Source organism: Pinus tabuliformis, chromosome 2_1 (genome assembly GCF_031772625.1).
Source record: "Pinus tabuliformis cultivar Carrire ecotype Pingquan chromosome 2_1, CPIR1, whole genome shotgun sequence".
Classification (NCBI taxonomy): domain Eukaryota; kingdom Viridiplantae; phylum Streptophyta; class Pinopsida; order Pinales; family Pinaceae; genus Pinus; species Pinus tabuliformis.
In genome coordinates, this window is record NC_142299.1 from 583279643 (window position 1) to 583298102 (window position 18460).

Below are 18460 nucleotides of genomic sequence, written 5' to 3' on the forward strand. Positions count from 1 at the left end.
ATATCGTATCATTTGGACAGACCTTTCCATATGATGATTCATAATCTATTCCTGCTCTAGCCTTGTGATCCTAACAAACATTTTTGAGTTTACAACATGTTTGGCAAACCTTTGTTTTGTTGTACCTTGCATCACGACCTGGTCTCCACCTGAAAACTATAAATGGTCTGGTGCAAATTTTACACTCTTTGTTAAAATTTGCCTTCGTCATTCACACGTAAGGGTTATCATTGAGGCAGTACTCGCATATAATGGCGAAATTGGAGTTCTCCCTGTTAACTAATTGTTGGGGAATCTCTTCCCTAAGCTCATGACAACAAGAAGGACAAAGATCATACTTACAATCATCACAAATTTCATGGAAACTTACGATAGATGTGTTGCAGTTGTCACAAAAATGACGCTCTTTTTCTGGGTCAACATTAGATGTCGGGTTCTCTAGGTCTTCTACAGGTTTTTTCTGAATTTTGGCCTCAAGCAATGTCAATTCTCCTTGCAAAGCTGGAAAAGATAGCTCTTGAACACTTACATTTGAGCTCAAGTGTTTTTCATGTGGTTCATCAGGAGTTGTGCTTAAATCAGTAGCCAAAGATAAGTCCTCGCCTTTTATTTCCTCATTCGTTGGTAAGCTTTGAAAAAGATTGTTTGATTCAAAAATTTCCATAGCATTGACAATGTTATTGTATTGTACATGGTTCATATCACATACGAACAGATTTTCTGAATATGATTCAGAGTTATAAATATCCTTGGTTTGACTCTTGATTACAGGAACATTGTTGCCAACATCTAGGTTGTTCACAGAAAAATTACCTCCACTAAGTATTTCATTTGTGCTCTGTATCTTTAAATCTTTGACAGTTGCATCTGATTCTGCATCTACTCGACTGGGTACTAAGCCACTTAATTCTAATTTATTATACTTTTCAGTGACTTGACCAATGTCCAAAGACATACATTGTCCACCGCCTTTACATATTCAACAGGCTTATTAATCGCTTCATGGCTATCTCCTACAAACTAACACATAGGTCCAGACGATCCTTTTATCCTCTACGTTAGCAAATGTTAGAAGCTGTATATGTAACAAATTCACATGCTCTTTGAAAGACAAGTCTGATAGACTGAATTTCACCATATGCATAGAAATTATCCTTAAGATCAGCTTCAATAACCCTTGAATCAACCCTGCCCACATACAGAATCTTTATACTCTCATCTTCAAGAGGAACAAGAGATGGCATCTCACTAGCTTTATTCAAAAACCTTCTTGTAACTGGATCATTTACTCCATAATATCGATCTTTTATATTCCTTTGAGAAAGCTCCCCTATTATAGGCATCTCATGTCGGTATGGACATTCAGCACCACATGTACACTCACCACAAACATAGAAACTACATACATGAGCACGATTTCTTTTGTAATACGGTGTTGTCTTTTGAAGCTTCAATATTGTATCATTTGGACGGACCTTTCCATATGATGATTCATAATCTATACCTGCTCTAGCCTTGCGATCCTAACAAACGCTTTTGAGTTTACAACATGTTTGGCAAACCTTTGTTTTCTTGTACCTTGCATCACAACTTGGTCTCCACCAGAACACTGTAAATGGTCTGGTGCAAATTTTACACTCTTTGTCAAAATTTTCCTTCGTCATTCACACGTAAGGGTTATCACCGAGGCAGTACTCGCATATAATGGGGAAATCAGAGTGCTTCCTGTTAACTAATTGTTGGGGAATCTCCTCCTAAGCTCCTGACAACAATAAGGACAAAGATCATACTTACAATCATCACAAATTTTGTGGAAACTTACGATAGATGTGTTGCAGTTGTCACAAAACTGCCGCTCTCGTTCTAGGTCAACATTAGACATTGGATTCTCTAGGTCTTTTATAGGTTTTTTCTGACTTTTGGCCTCAAGCAGTGTCAATTCTCCATCCATAGCTAGAAAAGATATCTCTTAAACACTTACATCTGAGCTCAAGTGTTTTGCATGTGGTTCATCACGAGTTGTGCTTAACTCAGTAGCCAAAATAACTCCTCAACTTTTATTTCCTTAGTCGTTGGTGAGCTTTGAAAAAGATTGTTTGATTCACAAATTCCCACAGCACTGACAATGTCATTGGATTGTCCATGGTTCATATCACATATAGTCAGAGTTTCTCAATATGATTCAGAGTTATAAATATCCTTGGTTTGACTTTCATCCTGATGAACAGCCTGACTCTTGATTACAGGAACATTGTTGCCAACATCTAAGTTGTTCACAGAAAAATTACCCCCACTAAGTATTTAAGTCATGCTTTGTATCTTTAAATCTCTAACAGTTGCACTTGATTCTGCATCTACTCGACTGGGTACTGAGCCACTTAATTCTAATTTATTAAACTTTACAGTGACTTGACCAATGTCCACAAACATACATTGTCCACAATCTTTACATATTCAATAGGCTTATTAATAGCTTCATGGCTATCTCCTACAAACTCATACACAGGGCCTGACGATCCATTTATCCTCTCTGTTAGCAATGTTGAGGTCCCCACATTTAATGTGTTCATGTCATTCATTGAGCTCCCTAATTGATGCAAAGTTTATGAACTTTCATCAGCAGATAAAGAAATGCCAACAAGACTTGAGAAAGAGACAACATAAACAAAATCAAGTTCTTGAGGTCATTTTAATATCTTCTTGCTGACCTTTCTGGTCAAATCAAAAGAAGACATTGAAGCTTCCTTCGAATCGTCATATTTCAATGTAGAAGGTGCCTTTCATTGATTCCTTTTTTTGTTTTCTTTCATTTTTGAATGCCCCGTTGTTGAACCTGATGCTTTAACAGAATCACCTTTGGGATTTTCATGGTCAGAGGTTTTTTGTTAGGGTCCCACCCTAACCCCCTTATTTATGTAATGGGATCACGTCATAGTCAAGAGTCAATAAAGCCCATATTAATAATTGTAAGTGGTTAATCCGCAATTAATGACGAAACCACAGTTAGTTGCAAATGGGCCGTAGTATTAGACAGATGGTATTAATAAAACCCACGGTATTGGTCTGTGGTATTGCATGTATGATTCATATATAAAGGATAGAAACTCCCTGCGAGGAGCATCATGTCTTATTTTATAATCGAGCTTTGCTCTATTGGAGGTTGCCCCCTCGAAGAGGCAAGTGAACATTACTCTCTGAATAATAAAATCATTGCTATTGTGTTCTGGGTATCTTTTCTTCGCATATTTTGTATTTGGGTATCATTTTGCAGGTTAAGAGCATAACAAGTGGTATCAGAGCACTTTCCAGGGCCGGTGGGATCTCCATTTCTTAGCAAAAAAAAAATTTGGCTAGAGACGTGTTCTGGCGTCTTTAAACCACGGGATTTGTCGTTGAGCGCATAAACCTGCGGATTTGGGGAGGCATGCACGCAGGAAATACAAGAGGTGGTCACGTCTGTTGGACTCTCTTGTAACCCCTGTGGGTACCCCTTCGAGTAGTAGCGCATTAGACAGAACCGCGCACAGACTGTCTTCCACGTACCCTCTGGGTATATCGGAAGCCCCCTAGGCTCCCTTGAAACCTCGCCATAGATAAACCGTCGGCCGTCTTGCGGCTACAGTACACCGAGAACAGCACTCGGAGAGATTACTCGCCCGTACGATAGGGTAGTTGGGTTGTACGGCTAAGGGTACGATCAATCCTCCTTAGTTAGAGCCCTGAAACATTGGGCCGAGTACTACTGCCAGACCCTTATGTATATTGCGATCTGTAGCACCTGACACTCCTCAAGACCATAGTTCCCTTTTCTATCGGGGGATCACACATCATCTCTTCCAGATCCGCTTGTGCAAAGGGGTGCAGCAGCAGCAGACATCAGTCCCGCAGTCTCGAGTTCGCAGATCAGCCATTCCGATCTATTAGATCCATCAGATCCGCAGAAGCAGTCTGTTCCGCCGCCCAGAGCTATCAGATCCGCCATTCAGATCTCTCAGATCCACCAGATCGGAGTCGTTGTGAAGGGTTCCTATACCGGGTATAATTTTCGCAGGACTTTTGGCCGCATTGAAATTTTGAGGATTTGGCGACTGCAGTATTGATAAGGCGTAAAAAAGTCTGAGATCTTTCGGGGCGCTTATTGGTGATCTAGCCCATCAGAATCAGGACGACGAGCTGAGCATGGTGGTACCATTCACTTCTTAGTGGAAATTTTTTTAGGCGGTCCCAATTTTCAAAAAATCAGGTTGGTGTATGGTAGAAACTAGAGCTCAAGCGATGGCCAATGAAAGGATGGACAAACTTGAAGAATCAGTGCAAACCCTCCACATTCAGCTTAGCGGACTATGTAGCATGGTCGAGAAAATAATCCCGAAGGGCAAGGAGCAAGCCCACGAGGAGGAGTATAATGGCAATGGACACAATGAGGGTGAGTCTAGCCACTCTCCTCACGTCTGGCACACCCACCAACAACCCAGTTAGCGACCTCCCAAGTTGGATATGCATAAATTTGACGGTTCTCACCTGTCGGCATGGATAGCACAAATGGAGCAGTATTTCAAACTGAATCACATCTTAGATGATGAGACTCAGCTTATGTTGGGGAGCATGTACTTGGACAATGAAAGGTGGCAATGGTGGGAATGGCATCAACGTTGCACTGGACCTTTTAGGACTTGGACCAAATTCACCAAAGCTCTTCAAGACCGCTTTGACCAGGAATCATCTTTTTTGGGTCGTCTTACTAAGCTCCAACAGACTGGTATAGTGGATGAATATATTATAGCTTTTGAAGCCTTAGCCTTCCGCACTTGGGGTCTCTCAGATGTGTTCTACACGGAATGTTTTATCAGCGGTCTTAAAGAAGCCATCAAAGCTCAAGTCCTACTGCACCACCCTCCCACATGGACAGAGGCTTCCAAGGTAGCTCGTAACGTGGAACGTGCATTAGCAGCCCAATACAGTCGCCCAAATTTCTCCGCTAAAGGTCGCCCCCCACAGGCTCACAACACGACTCAAACACTTAAGGTCCAAAAGGTGTCCCCTGCGGAAATGGCCAACAGAAGAAAGCAAGGACTATGTTACTACTGTGATGAAAAATACTCCCCAGGTCATAAATGCAAGGAGCCCAAATTTTTTCAAATTGATGCCACTGACTACAGCTCAACAGAGGAAGATCCACCACTTGAGGAACATGAGCCGCTAGAAGAAGACAACCAAAAGGACAATGTCTCTGACGAACCAGTTATTTCGTTGCATGCTTTGGCAGGGATTTCTTCCCCTCAAACTCTCAAAATCAGAGGTTTTATTAAACATCGCCCAGTAGTAGTCTTGATTGATAGTGGAAGTACACATAATTTCATCCATCAAAAAGTCGCAGAAGCAGTGCATTGTTTTGTACGAGCAGTTTCTAACTTCCAAGTTCAAATTGCGGATGGAGGCACAATGAAATGTGAAGGCCGTTGTGAAAATGTCAAACTTCAAATGGGGGATTATCAGTTGAAAACCCACATGTTTGCCATACACATGGGGGGTTGCGACATTGTCCTCGGCGTTGAATGGCTCCGCACTCTTGGGCCAATCACAATGGATTTCCAGGAGTTATATATGATTTTTAAGCAGAACAACTACACACATACCCTCAGTGGACTCCAGGCGGGAGCCCCCTCTATCATCAGCTCGCATAGGATGGAAAAATTGTTAAAAAAGGGAATCATGGAGTTGTAGCTCAATTTAATGCCATCCAGGCAATCGAAACCAAGCCTCTGCCAATTCATCCTGAGATGCAACAGATTTTAAATAACCATCTGCCGGTCTTTGACAAGCCTCATGAGCTTCCACCCTCACGAGAGGAACATGATCATAACATCACCTTGGTTCCAGGGGCCCAATCTCCAAATGTTCGCCCATACAGATATTCGTTCACCCAAAAGAATGAAATAGAAAAAATCATCAAGGAACTTTTGGAAGCAGGTGTCATTCGTCCCAGCATTAGTCCTTATTCATCCCCAGTGGTCATGGTGCTCAAGAAAGATGGGGAGTGGCGGATGTGTCCTGACTTCAGGGCCCTCAATAAGTTGACAGTCAAAGATAAATTTCCCATCCCGGTGGTTGATGATTTGCTGGATGAACTCAATGGGGCTCAATTCTTCACTAAGCTGGATCTTCGCTCAGGCTACCACCAAATTCGCATGAAGGAAGTCGACATTCCCAAGACTGCTTTCAGAACTCATGAAGGCCATTATGAATTCCTGGTCATGCCATTTGGTCTTTGTAATGCCCCCTCTACTTTTCAGAGCCTTATGAACCACATTCTCAAACCATATCTCAGGAAATTTGTCCTTGTCTTCTTCGATGACATCCTCATCTATAGTTGCACTTGGGCCGCACATCTTCAGCATGTAGATCTACTCTTGCAACTGCTCCGTAAGCATAAATTATTTGTCAAGATGTCCAAGTGTTCGTTTGGCATGGCAGAAGTAGAGTATTTGGGCCACATTATGGGGCGTGATGGTGTCAAGGTGGACCCCAAAAAGATCCAGGCAATGCAGGAATGGCCTCACCCTAAGACCTTGAAGAGCTTGAGAGGATTTTTGGGTCTCACAGGCTATTATCATAAATTTGTCCGCAACTATGGTCGCATAGCGAAGCCCCTCACCCAACTCCTAAAGAAAAATTCATTCTTCTGGAATGAGGAAGCACAACAGGCCTTTACAGCTCTAAAAAATGCCATGTGTTCCACTCCAGTCTTAGCACTACCTGACTTCACCAAATCTTTTGTCATTGAATGTGATGCTTCGGGTACAGGTATTGGGGCGGTCTTAATACCGGAAGGGCGACCGTTGGCCTTCACAAGCCAACAACTAAGTGGGAGGAATCTGGGCCAATCTACCTACGAGAAGGAAATGATGGCCATCTTACATGCAGTCGAGACCTGGCGACCTTACTTATTGGGGCGACGTTTCCAAATCCGCACAGATTATCACAGTCTTAAATATTTTTTGGAGCAATGCCTATCCTCCCCACAACAAAATAAATGGCTCGTCAAAATTCTGGGATATGATTATGAGATCATTTACAAGAAAGGGAAAGACAATAGTGTAGCAGATGCATTATCTCGCCAATTTGAGGAGGAAAGTACTCTGCTAGCAATTTCCCTCCCCATTCCAGAATGGATTGAAGAGGCTCGCAGGGAATGGTTTTCACACCCCGGGCTCTCCCAACTCATTTCTCAATTGCAGGTAGATCCAAATTCCACCAAGGGCTACTCGTGGCAGGATGATATTCTTCGCTACAAGGACCGAGTCGTAATATCACCAACATCCACCCTCAAAAGTCGCATTTTGGCAGAATTGCACTCATCTCTCATTGCAGGACATTCGGGCTTTCAGAAGACGTATGCTCACACCAGAAGATCATTTTTTTGGACAGGGATGAGAAAGGACATCCTTACTTTCATAGCAAAATGCAATGTCTGTCAACGCCACAAAGGGGAAACCGTCAACACACCAGGCACATTACAACCATTGCCCATTCCGGCATCAATTTGGACGGAGGTTTCTATGGATTTCATTACAGGTCTTCCAAAGTCAGGGAACAAGTCAGTCATCATGGTGGTTGTGGACCGACTGTCGAAGTATGTTCATTTCTGCACCCTACCCCACCCGTTTACACCAACTTTGGTCGCTCAATCTTTCATGGATCAGATCTTCAAATTGCATGGCATGCCCACTTCTATTGTGTCCGACCGCGACCCGATCTTCACCAGTAATTTTTGGCAGGAACTCTTCAGGATACAAGGCACTCAACTAAAACTCAGTACTTCCTATCATCCACAAACAGATGGTCAAACCGAAGCCGTCAACAAATGTCTAGAAACCTACCTTAGGTGTTTCACTTCAAAAAAGCAACACCTTTGGGTACAGTGGTTACCTCTGGCTGAATGGTGGTATAACATCAACTATCATGCCACCACCAAAATGACTCCTTATGAAGCAGTATACGGTCAACTCGCGCCTTCACCTACTTTGTATCTCAAGGGGTGCTCAAAAGTACAAGCAGTGGATCAACTCCTACAACACCGCGCAACCATGCTCGCCCATCTTCGAGAGAATCTTCATCAAGCTCAGAACCGCATGAAGCAACAAGTAGACCAGCATCGCTCCGAGCGCCAATTTCAAGAAGGCGATCAGGTCTTTTTACGGCTACAACCATATAAGCAAACATCACTCAAAGACAAGGGGTATCAAAAACTATCTCCCAAATTCTACGGACCATATCAAGTACTTCAGCGCATTGGAGAAGTGGCTTACAAGTTGGCCTTGCCACCTACTGCAAAAATCCATCCAGTTTTCCATGTCTCATGCCTCAAGAAAGTGATTGGGAACAATTGTAGAATTCAGACCAGTCTACCTGAATTGGACAAAGAAGGGTCCATCTGGCTTCAACCTGAACAGGTCCTAGACACACGAGACAAGCAACTGCGCAGCCGCATGATTAAGGAAGTCCTCGTCAAATGGAAAGACACCTCTCCGGAAGATGCAACTTGGGAACCAGCCACTATTCTTCAGCAGTTTCCGCAGCTTCAGCCTTGAGGACAAGGCTAGTCTTAAGGGGGAGGGCATGTTAGGGTCCCACCCTAACCCCCTTATTTATGTAATGGGATCACGTCATAGTCAAGAGTCAATAAAGCCCATATTAATAATTGTAAGTGGTTAATCCGCAATTAATGACGGAACCACAGTTAGTTGCAAATGGGCCGTAGTATTAGATAGATGGTATTAATAAAACCCACGGTATTGGTCCATGGTATTGCATGTATGAGTCATATATAAAGGATAGAGACTCCCTGCGAGGAGCATCGTGTCTTATTTTGTAATCGAGCTCTGCTCTATTGGAGGTTGCCCCCTCGAAGAGGCAAGTGAACATTACTCTTTGAATAATAAAATCATTGCTATTCTGTGTTCTGGGTATCTTTTCTTCGCATATTCTGTATTTGGGTATCATTTTGCAGGTTAAGAGCATAACATTTTTTATCTTAGTTTCGGAGTGAAAACAGAGGCACGGGATGGAACTGTATCAACAATTGGCACTTACTAAGCAGAAATAGTTGTGCAAGTCATTGAGTGTTTGATGTCATCAGTAAATGATGGCATTATTTGAGATTGCAACGATCCAAGAACTGGAGAAAGAGGTAGCATCTGCTTCCCTGGTTTATCATCTATATTATTATGATTATCCATCTCTTGTGCACTTGCTTTCTTCTTGCCTGCTTCACCCATCGTAATATTAGAAGCTTGGCCTGATGAAACCTTCTCATCAAAAGTTGGCTCATGGGTAGTGCGATCAATGCTTCTAGACATTTTGTCATCTTGGCGAAGAAATCCTTCATCTTTAGTTATCATATACCCATTTTGATTACCATTCTTATTCATGTCACTCTGAAGCAACACAATATGTTCAACATCATTTTCTTGATTAGAACATTCTTTAATGTTAGTTCATTTCATGTCAATGTATTCTTCCTTTAGACATGCTGAAAATTCTACAGATAATTTTTTTAATTGCTGAAACGATTCTCGAATTTCACTTAACCACACATTGAATTCAAGACATAAACTTAATGGCATATTGTGTGGTGGATAACGTCCAAAGGCTCGCATGGCTCTGATAACACTGAAGCAACAAAACTGTAGCTTGTTGACTTTAAATGTAAAATACACAAAGGTATTTGTAAATAATATTTTATTAATATATATAAATGTACAAGGATGATTAAATGTTACAATGAGGACCTGCTTATATACCTAGACAGGTGCCCTTTCATGAATGGTCATGTCCATTAAGACATGCCTCTTCATTATGATTTTTATTTATTCACTCATATTTATTTTATTTTTATATAAATTGTAATCGTAAAACAGAGTTGTTGGGCCGAAGATTGAGGATGTTTTTATTGTCATAATACCCCTTTTAACTTCCTTTGAACGTCTCAGATTGCATCTCTATAGCCCTTTTTGTACATAATGATGGCTGATCATACTGACTTGGACATCTTTTCTAAGGTTATAAGATAAATTTATAATTTATGCCAAGTTTCCATGGTTTAAACATGTTATTTAAGCTTAATCATTGTTTAAATGTTACTAATGAAAGTACACATGTCTTGCACCCCTTTCAAGATCTTGCAACCAAGGTATGTAAGCACAATGCCATCTCCAATCAAGATCTTGCAACCAAGGTATGTAAGCACATGCATGCCATCTCCAATGAGAACTCACAATGTGGGCCTGTGAATGAACATTATTTAGACACTGCCACCTCCTCAACGCAAACTAGGTCAAGGATGGTGAGTTGGATGGTGTTTTGTTTGATTGTTTGTGAAGTATGACCAAGATTTGGGGATCTCATCTCCAAGCCTTCATCCAGATCGATTCAACGTGATCTAGCTTTAGGTAGTCGTGGTCATCTGCCTGGCCTGGAATAAAAAGTTGTTGAAGATCTTATTTCTTGTTGGTTTTACACTATAACTAAACATGACTCCCTTTTGGTTATCATTTGTACTCAATTTCTTATATACGCCTAACCTCGACCTTAGGTCAGGTTAGCGAGAATGTTATCTTCTTGTATTATTGCTTCAAGTTTGTATAACACTCCAGGAAACTGGCTCTTTGGATACACTACTCATGTAAATACTCTTGATCATTTTAATGGAAGGTTGCTTGCCAAGTTTATGCATCTACTATTTGTAAACTTTTACTGGTGCGATTTAGCATGCAGAGGCAATGTGCTACTTGGTTGGGCCCGCCAAACCAACGCATTGCTCTTTTCTTTTTATGCTTAAACGTATATAGATCTTAGTGTAACTAGAGTATGGTTTGGTGATACCTTCGTTGCTTGTTTATTTAATATTGTTCTGGAAATAAGGAATGATGAATGATGTGGATCTAAATGCATATGCAGTGACATAACGTTTTGATTCAATGCAGTAGCAAGATCGCAAAGGGTTTATACACCTATAGCCTTTAGTTTCTAACTTAGTGTATGTTGGGTTGTTTGCAGCCATTGAAATGAAATATAAAAGTTACATTGGTGTGGATTTGAGCTCTCATAATGTGTTGTCATCTATAGTGAAAGTTGTAAAGGTAATTCTATGTTTCGCGTGATTCTTTGGATGTGTATGGTTGTAGATTTATGATATTTGATTAAGCACTGAAAAAATATATATATATATATATTATCTTGGTTTACTACTTACAAATCTTGGGTGATGTATTGACATGGCTTTGACATTGACATGGCTTTTATACCTAAGAAGGCTCTTCACTCAAGACACTGATAATACTCTGTCCTATTTTCCATGCTTTATTTTGAATACATAGCTTTGGAATTGGTTATAGGATAGAATGGTATTACTTTGAGTAAAGCTTGCATCTACTTAGATTTTGAGCTTGATAAAGTGGAACAATACTATGGTTGTGGTAGCTTGTCTCTTCAATATAATTTCTTGATTATATACTATGGTTGTGGTAGCTTGTCTCTTCAATATAATTTCTTGATTATATGTTGGTGACTATGCAATCTGAGACTTAGATTCAATACAAAGAGTCAAGCATTAAGGCTTTGTTTGGTGGAGCCATATCATTATGTTGTATATCTCATATCAAATGCAGGCCTATGAAACGTTATTATAAACAGAGCACCTTCATTCATTACATAGTGAGACTTTGGTCATTGTAATCTTCAATCAACCACTGTATGTGTATATTGAAACACCTTTGTTCTACAAGCATTAAGTGATGACATAAAGGTCGCCCATTCTAGATTGAAAAAGGTTTCTGGCACTCTATAATTTCATCAATACATTTAAGATTTTGGCTCTGAAAACACTCATTGAACTTCATGTATATATATTGCACATAAGCTTGTTATGAGTACAATGGTGATTTGAGCCCAGGAGACTGAGTTCTATCATAGATTGAAAGTGATGATAGATTTTGAAGTTGATTGTGTGAAGTTGTTTTAGATGGAGAGTTTAGTTTGCAGGTTCTTATTGGTTTTGTCTTGGCATATATTGTGTTGTGCCTCAAGTTTATGAAGCCAGAATTGACATATCAAGTGTTGAAATATCAACATGTCAAAACCCACACTCAACTTTATGACCAAACAGACCATGGAGCAACTTTGGTTGTTTCACCTCCATCCCACACCCATTGTTTTGGAGCTTGCAGACAAATCTCAGAGTGTTTCAGAAGTAGAGTGATCTTTATTGCCTTGTTTTTCCATAGCCCGGAAAGAGATCTTGAGTCATTTGTCCCCTGGATACATGAGTAAGAGATCTTGAGTCATTTTTCCCCTGGATACATGAGTAAGGCTTTAGCTCTACCTGCTCAGTGGGTCATTAGTTTTCTATGTTTTCGTAGAATAATGCCACTAGCAGCATTTTGGTGATTTGAGCCCAGGAGAGAGAGTTCTAGCAAAGATTGAAAGTGATGATAGGTTTTGAAGCTGACCATGTGAAGTAGTTTTAGATAGACAAAGTTTAGTTTGCAGGTCCTTGTGGGTTTTGTCCTGATATACATTATGTTGTGCCTAAAAGTTTACGAAGCCCGCATTGACATATTAAGTGTTAAGATATCAGTTTGTTAAAAACCACACTCAATAGGCCCCTGTCAATCTCACCCTTCCATTTTGCTTCCATTATTACGACGGGTCCTAAGGTCAGAGACCCCAAGACAAAGTTTCCCATGAATTGGTAGCATTCTTTTCTCGTTTTGGCCCTCATCATTCTCGCCCTCCCAAATTCCACCATAGCAAGACACACCGAGGTCTAAGCCTCGAGACGATGCCACTTAGTCGTCATGCTGACATCATCCATGGAATTCTCCAAGGATGGCATGCGTCCCTTGTATTTGAGCTATCGGCCCTCCAATATGGCCTCTTGTGACCTTCATGTGGCATGCCTCCATGCCATGTCATCCCTTGCTACACGTGGCTTGCCACTGCCGCGCCACGTCCTCACAAAAAGAAAACTAAGTCTAAAGTGGAAGGCATGGACATAGTGGAGAGATACCACAAGGGTTCTTTGTGTCAGGCAAGGAGAAAGTGGAAATAATTGAAAATTTGGTTTAAGGAAAAACACTGTAAGACCTTCATTGAAAAATTGTTGACAATGATCTCATTGGATTCCAAAAATGAGTTTTCTTGAACCAAAAATGAGCTAAATACCTTAAAATAATGGAACTCAATTGGCACAATAAATCTTTTATTGCACAAGTGGTAAGAGGAAAAAATTACTCACCAGTAAGCCACTCTAGACAAAATGGACTTCATGGACAAGAAATATGAAACCTTGGTTAAAGCAGTATTCAGAGATTTTGGTGTTTGTAGAGAAGCAAAATATGGATGACTAGACTCAAGTGACCAAAACGCAAGCAGCCACTCAACCAGACTACATTTATGTAGACTCAGCACCGTAGGGTGAGGATTAGCAGCCTCAAGATCCCAATGTTTTTTATCCACATTCTCAGGACTTCAAAAAGGGTGGACCCTTTGCTCGATATCCTAAATTAGACTGGTTTCAAAACATTGATATTTAATGGGTAGTTGTATCATGCCCTCAGGGGTTAGGCAGCTATGTCAATGGTACTGAGAGAGCTATGTTAGCAGTTTTGTTTATCACAAGGCAAACAACCACAAGTTCAAACTTTAAAACTTTAGAATGAAAATTAATTGTATATTATTGATGAATGAGTAGAAAATTGAAAAAAAAATGGTTGTCCCCTCGTGGTCTAATATTTTTTCTATGGTACATTAGCATTCCATTACATCAAAAAGATACAACCTTACATTCTAAATTAAATTTTAAAGCAAATGTTTTATAATCTATTACACCAGAAGGTACAACCTTACATTCTAAAGAAATTTTAAAGCAATGTTTTCTAATGTAAGTTCAGTTGACACGCCTTAAAAAACTAATGTCAGTTTCCCGACCTGCACTTGAGGTAGTTCCAATCTCCCCTTTCAACAAGAAGCTTATTTCCAACTAATTTATATGACGTGATCCGTACTAGAAGCTTGAATGAAATAGAAATCTCCTCCAAATGCAGTGGAATTTATGGTTACCTTCTTTCATTGCACAGATGATTCAAATAAAACCATACCGACTTGTAACAAACCGATAAAAAAAAATGTCCATTCCAAAGAGAGTGCCTAACTGACCTAAATTTAATAAATCAAATTCTCAAGCTTGACTCTGAAAATCTCTTCATCAGTGTGATAATATTTGAATTAGAAATCTCTCTAATCACAGAGTAATTTATGGTGAGTGCACATAATTCAAGTAAACCATCCAAGATACACGTAAACTAAAATATCAGAATTCAGTAGTGCTATTCCAAGCACAATTTTTTTCCACAATTTTGTATTCGCGTAATTGGCCCATCTTTTTTACGAATCTCAATGAATTTTGATAATCTCTTATGAGTTCTAGTCAAGTTCCTATCTTTTTTACGAATCTCAATGAATTTTGAATCTCTTATGAGTTCCAGTCAAGTTCTCATAAAAAGAGACTAACCTAACGATTTGCTACTTAGCACCTTTTTCTGCTTGTGTGACTGCCCATGCTTTTAAAGAATCAATCATTATTTTGAGAATCTCGTCAAGTTCCAGGTAAGCTTTGCTGAAGGAGTTCAACTTCATGATTTTGTCCTCGGGTCGCATCTGATTGGTCGATATGTTGCAAAATATTTATCCGAGAGATAAACAAATACTGAATTCAGAGTATCAGCAGATTACTTAACTGTTTTTCGTCAAAAATCAGATGACAAACACCCAATTCAGGTCAGTTGGCCATCATCTTGCCCCAGATATACTAAAAACTCAATATACATATCAGTATACCATTGCCTGCGCCTATGTCACAAGGTTCGTCAAACTTTAACCTTGAGGTTCGAATTTTGGCGAACCTTAAAAAAAATTTGAGGTTCGGGCGAACCTCATCAAACCTCATAGCCATTGACCAAGTCCATAGACCAAAACTCGTAACTTCCTGTTGCAACTCAAGCTTGTAATTTATCCTTACAGTTTCCATGTCTGTGATAGCATTTTTGATGTTTACTGATGTTGATTTCTTACTATTTTATCGTATAATTCATTTCAAATTAATATATATAGACGAACCTCATCAAAACATTCGAACTCAATCCGAACCTAATCATTGTCGAATCCAAACTCGAACCCGAACCATGTGACATTGGCCTGCACTGAGAATATAAAGGGACATCGAGAACAAAAGGAGAGGGTGTTCCCATTAATAACAAAGAGGATGTCATGTATCAAAATAGAACATGCTTCTCTTACATGATACAGACAAGAATCAACCGAGTATGAGTAAGAAAAGAATAACAAGAAGACTTTCAAAGAAAGATTAAACAATTGCACTTTTAAAGCACGAAGATTAAGCTGAAAATTTTGCCTTCTGAAAAAATAACAGGTTCCATTAATAAACGTAACCATTAATGCTCAAAGAAGTTGCCAGAATAGAGTATTAACTTCAGCTGACTATATAATTTGTTTGTTTTTTCTTTCCTTCTTTTCACATGTCTACAAATAAAGAAACATCTGTTTCACATGTTTCGTTCTACATATTTACAAAAGCTGTACATCTACTACATAGGACTCTGGGATACCCTACTATAAAAAGATTGGGAAATGCTGCTCCATCAGATACTGACAAAAGGCCTTGAATTTTCAGTGTATCCTCCAACAGATATACCTTGGAATTGACATATACTATAACAAAATGTATGGAGTACTAGTTTCTGACCTGGGTAACACCCTGCTATAAACTAACTAAATATACATGGACTCAAGCAATGGCATCCTTTTATATTTTGACGATAAAGATCTCACCAAATGGAATTCCTACCTAATCGATGCCCACCTACAGCCCAATTCTATGTACAAGAACTTAGCTGCTGTATCCTTTATATGTTGCCAACAAAGAGTTCACTACGTGTAGTGCCATACGTAGAGATTTGACCTCAGGTCCTGAATTATTAGGAAGTCTTAGGTGGTGCAAGTTCTTATAAACAGTGGTAAGAATTGACCGCATGTATTGTGCCAGTAACGGTTCATTTGGGTTGAGAACATTGGATGCCTCCGTTATCCACAACAGCTTTCTAGCAGTATCCTTTTCAAGGTCACAGCTCAGTTGTTGAACAAGTGCCAACAGCACTCCTTGGCTCAAGGGCAACGGGATTGTTGAGAAAAGAGAATTATAGTCAACCTGTTTGAAAATCATTACAATTCACAAGCTGTCAAATATGACCATTTATGCCAAAAAGTAGATACCCTAAAGAAACAACAAGGCATCAGACTGGATCCCTGTCTTGCATGGAACAGACCATAGAAGTACAGTTTATGTCACACAAACATATATCCACCAAAATCAATTAATCCAGATAGCTACACATACCTGAGAACATAACCACGAAACTATAGAAACATCACTTAGTTGAAGTGCTTTGTTAAACGCTTCCTCAAACTTGCACTCGGACACCAACCTTGAAAGTTCCTTAGTTGGGTCAAGTGATTCCTCTAGATGCTCCAGTGAAATTGCCTGCAAATCAGTGAAATTCATAAATACGGTCTTTAAGACCAGGTCCAACTTGTTCTGTTTTAAGCGTATACTGTTTTAAATTTTGATGTATGTACTGATGTAATAACTGATACAAAAGACAGCTTCATATTTTGACTGTTAAGCCTTAATTTTGGATCAGGGAAGATCCTGAAAGAATGCACCTTCAGGTGCATATGCAAAATGTATTTTCTATTTATAGATGAAAGTACAGTTTCTTTTCTCAGGGAAAAGAAAAAAAAAAGACCAGGTCTAACAAATATAATGGAATAAAATTACCTTAACTGAAAGAAAACCTGCATACCTTCTCAGGCAACCCACCAAGGCCACCACTGTTCTGTTTCGTATTTAATGAACCCACACGAGAAGAACTTGTCCCTGCACTCTCTGCTAAAGCTAAAAGTTTGCGTTGGCCATCAGCCAAATCACTTTTAAGTGACTGAGCAAGAGATGATGCAGATGCAACAGTTTCCTGCAATTTGAAAAGACAGGTGACTAGTTACGCGCACGTTAAAAGGCCAAAATGCACAATTGCTATTCAGATTTCCACACAGAAAAATGAAGTTTGCTTGTTTATAATAAATGGAAAGTGATACTGGTCTAATTCAAAACTTCAAGAATGTTAACCTCTCAGAAGTTTTTTTTGAGATGCAACTAAAAAAGTATTAGGACAGCAGCTGTTAACGGACTTTACTTAAATGCAATCTAGAAGACAAATTCAAAAACTAGAAAATAGGTGACTACGTGAGCACTAGTTGAAGGTTGCAAAGACACAGCATAAAATAATGGAGTTCAATTTCAGAATGGGAATCCAGAGTAGTTAAGCAGCATTGTAACATACCCAACAATTAGTCTTACAGACAGATTGTTTATATTCTTGAATCAAGTACAATGCCTACCATACTTGATGGGTTTAATATATGTCACGAATATCATAATTATCCTGCATACTAACTTATAGCGATCTAAAATGTTGTGCCTGTAATCAAGTGACTACTGCGGCAGACCTTTGCATGCTTCCCAGAACCAGCACCATTTAAAATTGGAAAAAAAACCTCACACAATCATTGAACATAAAGGTCGAATCTGCCGTGGACAAATCTAAATGAATCTCATGCAGATCCCATCTCTCCTAGACATTGAGAAGACAACAGCATTAGAAGACAACAGTTCAGATGCAGTATTCTGAGAATTCCAGGCAGAGCACATAACAAAAACGACATCAACGATAATGTGCTTCGGGGACAGGATGTTGCAACCCAACCAAACCAAAATAGGTCACCCTCCACAAGGGCCACACCCAGATAAGTAACACAACAAATTTTGATGCCCACCTATGAGATATTCTCTCTTCCTCTTCTCTTTCTTCCTCACATTCCGACATTCTTACTTTTCTACAACGATGTTACAATGAGATGTAAGTTCTTTAGTCCCATCAGCCAATTGGCCTTGTAGACATTTTAATGAAACTCTAATTTATTCCAGTCTCTCTCAAACCCTCTCCCTCTCTCACACAGACACAAAGAAAGATTGCACTCGAATCAGTCTTGGACATATCTGGACAAATGCCATGCATATCACATCTCCCTCTATCTATCTATCTCTCAAGGGTACAGTGTGTGATACACGCTAAAAATCTTTGTAAAAATTTGGCTGAAAGGAAAATCCCTCTGGATATCAACAGACAAGATATAGATTTTACAAAAGAGGATGAGCAGGAGGGCATTAAAAGGCTAACACCAAGTGAGGCAAAAGACATAGACTTCAAGCAGAATATTTAAAATAAGGATAGAAATTTATTAGCCAGCACAAAAGAGCAATACC

At 39.7% G+C, this 18460-nt stretch overlaps 2 pseudogenes across 1 annotated transcript in view; both read right to left on the reverse strand.

Annotated features, from left to right (window-relative positions):
* Positions 1 to 1058: 1058 nt before the first annotated feature.
* Positions 1059 to 2570, reverse strand: LOC149201811 (zinc finger CCCH domain-containing protein 40 pseudogene; annotated as a pseudogene).
* Positions 2571 to 15528: 12958 nt separating this feature from the next.
* LOC149201812 (enhancer of mRNA-decapping protein 4-like) overlaps positions 15529 to 18460 on the reverse strand; it is a 103841-nt pseudogene continuing 100909 nt past the window's right edge. The window contains exons 10-12 of the transcript XR_016253878.1: positions 16941 to 17108; positions 16475 to 16618; positions 15529 to 16285 (exon numbers count right to left, since the gene is read on the reverse strand). The product of XR_016253878.1 is annotated as an enhancer of mRNA-decapping protein 4-like (transcript). The remainder of the gene's footprint in view (positions 16286 to 16474; positions 16619 to 16940; positions 17109 to 18460) is intronic.